A 4,226-nucleotide genomic window follows, 5' to 3' on the forward strand; every position below is an offset into this window, starting at 1 on the left:
GAGAGAGAGAGAGAGAGAGAGAGAGAGAGAGCTTTATTAAGCTTTTTGATATTTGGCCGTTGATAGACAATCAACTTGGGGCAAAATCAAATTTAAACTCGGAGAAAATTTGAAATATTCAGACGTCCTTCAAAAATACCTGAGAAAAGATAATTTTTGACGTTCGGCCATTGATAAATAACCCACTTGAAGCAAAGTGTAATTTAAACTCGGAGAATTTTTAATATCTGCCCATACAGCGCAGATTGTCCAAAGGACGTTCTAAAGATGTTCGGAGAATGTCCCGAGAACGTTTTCTAGAACGACTTTTAAATCAAGTATGCTGTGCGTGAATATACGTATCCTTCGTAAATACCTGAGTGAATATAATTTCGGCCAATTGATAAACAACACTCGGAAAATTTTAAACATTTACCCATATACAGCACAGGTCTCTAAAGGACGTCTTAAAGACGTTCTTAGAGGATGTTCTCGAAACGTTCTCAAAATGTTTCTCGAACAAAGTACACCGTGTGTGTTTATCCATTGATAAACAATCCGCTTGGAACCGCGCCAAATTTAAACACTCGAAGTAGTTTTAAATACTCATCTATATACAGCACGGATCTCTGAAGCACGTCTTAAAGACGTTCAGAGGACGTTCTCGGAACGTTCCCAGAACATCTCTCGAATAAAGTGTGCTGTGCGAGTAGACGTCCTTTGCAGACACCCGAGATTCATTTACGTGCAGAAATGAGAAAGATCGAAGTACAATATCACCGTTTTTTATGCGAATGCTGAGCGTGTCGACGTGTTGTCTTTTAAGATCGAGCTGTGTCAAGCAGGAGCGTCCTAACCGCTGAATGCGATCGATCATTACGAAGCCCGCAAAGCGATCCGAATCAGATCTACCAAAGTACGATCTTACGTTTCCGTTTTCTATTTTTCTTTTTTTTTTCTTCTTCTTAGGCTAGTGCGTTCCCGAGTATTTGTGATCGACAGATCGTTTCACGTTGAAGCTCCTAAAATCGACGTTCGAAGTCGAGAAACGAGACGAATCGATGCGAACCGAGTGAACGAGCTATCGAGGATATCGATTACATGCTATAATTTCTACTTCATTCTCCACACGAGAGAGAGTTCTCCGTATTTATATATTTATTATTCTCACATACACACAAATTTGTCTCTCACATCAAGCGGGCCGTCTCTGTCGGACTTAGTTTTAAGACTCGCATTTTAAACGACTCGTCGCGTATCTCGACTTCGGTCGTCACTTAGCAAACTTCGTGCCATAGTTTGCCATATTAGTGTAAGTTAATCCGTTGAACTCGGCGCTTCGTGCCCGATTCTTAGCGTTCTAGTCCACTGTAATAAGTTCCAAGAGGGACCGAGGTGGTTCCTCGCCTCTAGTCAAAAGATTCAGAATCGTCGAATTCTGAATCCACCCCTCGGCGCCGGAAGTGCGGGGGGTGGTGGTCGAAAGCGGCCGTGTGGTTTCTCTTTATTTTCTTCTTCCTTTCGCGCAGGTCGCGCGCGGCTGAAGTCTCGAGTTTATTCGCCGTCCCCCCCGAAACGGGGGGGGGGGGGGGGGGGGGGGAGGGGGCGTTTTTAGTCTAGCCCGTTACCTTGTTTTCTTGTTCTCTTTTTAAGATGTAGAAATCGGTCGCTGCTTTAAGTGGGATATCGCGAGGGGCGAGTGTCGAGTAAAACTGCACGAAAGGGCGCGCTCTCTGACAATCGGAGGCGAGTAAATACTTAGAAGGGACTCGTTTTCCACCTTTTTCTTAATCCTCGAGACTATGCCCTGCCCCGCCTTACTTTATCTCACGCGGTAAAGCGCGAAAGTTCGAAGGGTCTCCGAATGCCCGATCGAGATACGTCACGAGCTTAAAGCAGCGACTTCGGTGGCACCGGCGATTGAATCCTACTGCGTGCGTTAACGCTTTTGTTTGAGATTAAGTGCATTTTATTTCGTTTTCACTGGTTCATAAACCGACCGGCGATTTCCGATACTGCACGAGGTGTGCTTGAAGTCGCGCGCCTTCCTCTCGCGAATTTCTCGAGGCCCGCCTCTTCTCCGCTTTCGAAGTGGGGGGCACATCGGCAAAATAATATCGATAGGGCTCCAAAACGGCTGTTAAAATTCTCACTTCTCAATCGAGCCCGCATGACATGAAAATGACGTCGCAATGACTCCGAAATGACCATTAAAGAACAGTAACAATTCATTTTAACGTCATTTCGACGTCATCGCGGCCTATTGTTCCGCTTGGTGGTTCGAATCGAGGCCTTCAACGTCGGACGTATTATCGATAATTCAAATTTGAAATTGTGAAACCGTATTTCTATCCCGGTTTATTAGAGGCGGAAACCGAACGCGGCGCGGTCGAGAGGAAGAACGCGACTTTCTTACGCGCTCCGCACGCGCGTTGTCGCTAAAAAGGAGAAAAAAGAAAAAGAATCAACGACAAACCGAATAGAACCCTCGAAGGATCGAACGGCGTTTTTTTTTTCCCACGGAGTAAACGGCTAGCAGCGAGGTGTTCGATGATGATCGCGCAATCAGCGGCGCGCTAAATGCGCGACCGGGCTCGTCGTGTCCTCGTTGGTCAGACGAAACGTGAACCAATTTTCAAAGTGGCTTCGTGTGAGGGTACACGTGCCAAGTGATATATATATGTATGTATAAACATGTATATCAGAGAGTGGACACTCTTTTGTGCGAACCGATGGCGGGAGGGAGGTTTAGTGGGGAAAGGAAAGAACAGAGGGATAGAGAGAGAGAGAGAGAGAGAGAGAGAGAGCAATTTTTAAAATGGGTGGCTGCACCGCTGTGTACGAGAGACAGAGACAGGAAGAATGAGTGAGAGCTTGTGAGAGAGAGAGAGAGAGAGAGAGAAAGAGAGAGAGAGAGAGAGAAACGAGAGAAAGAGCGAGAGAGAGAGAGAGACTTTAGCGAGCCGCACTCGATATCGTACTGCAATTGTGCTGTGCTATTGTACATACTTAAAAAAAAAAAAAGAAGAAAAATAACACACACGTACGTATGCAGATAGACATACAGACACGTACACGTACTTTTATTACGTAAGCGGCGGGGCGGCGTTCGCTAAGCCGGGCGAGAACGAATCGGTGTGACGTTCGATTGCAGAAAAGTGCATTCTAGCCGACTTGCACTTCGCGTCTGTGGCTCCTGCGTAGCGAGAATTCTTTTGTGCTTCAACATATAACACACACACACACACACACAAACACACGTACGCGCACATCGACACGACGACGCGTCGCGAGATGGATCGGTTCTACAAGATTTCGTTGAAATGACATTTTATATCATGCTCTTCTACTTTTTTATGCAATCGGAAGAAGATCATTTATGCTAGTCGGATTAACCGTACCGAATGAATCGCGAATGAACACTGAGATTCAATCAGGAATTGACAAAGCGATCCAGGAGTATCGAGGGACGGACTGATTACGAAAATAAATTTACTGCACGTGCTTTATCGATTTCATGATGATTAAAAGTTTTTTTTAACAATTTTTCTTCGGAATCGTGCACGTAATCCAAGAGAGACCGTAGAAAAAAAACTTGTACCAGAGAAGTTGTCGAGAGAAAAGAATGGACGAAATATATAGGTGAGTGGCTGCCACTTTACAGTCAATGAATCATTTTATCGCATCGCCCCGATAAACGATCCTTACAAATAAACATCTAATCTAACGCGAGTATTTGGTATATTCTAGTGTTTAGAATATCGTGTCCTTAAATTGATCTTGAGACAAGAATTAATGAGAATCTTATTAACCGATACACAAACTGACGAACGGGTGGTCGTAAAACTACATTTGCCGAAAACTTTTGGCAGCCACTGTATTTCGATAATTTTTTTCGTTCGAACAGAACGAATAGATGCATAAAACGTATGCGTTTTTGATCGACAAATTAATTCGTTTTCTAAAAAGCGACGAAACTCTCGATACACTGAGATCACTTTTCTCCGAATAATTGTTCGCCATCGTGCAAGTTCATAGGGTATGTGCGATCATTCGTCTCGCGAGTGGAACGTCTCCTTCTTGCACGCAAACGCTCGTTCGATGTTCGTTCGACGAAGTTACATGTTACTTAATTTATTATATTTTAGGATGCGTTTGGAAATAGCTTTCGAAAGCTACAGCAGTTACGTCATCGAGAGAGAGAGAGAGAGAGAGAGAGAGAGAGAGAGAGAGAGAGAGAGAGAGAG

This window comes from Trachymyrmex septentrionalis, unplaced genomic scaffold (assembly GCF_001594115.1).
Source record: "Trachymyrmex septentrionalis isolate Tsep2-gDNA-1 unplaced genomic scaffold, Tsep1.0 scaffold119, whole genome shotgun sequence".
NCBI classification, from domain to species: domain Eukaryota; kingdom Metazoa; phylum Arthropoda; class Insecta; order Hymenoptera; family Formicidae; genus Trachymyrmex; species Trachymyrmex septentrionalis.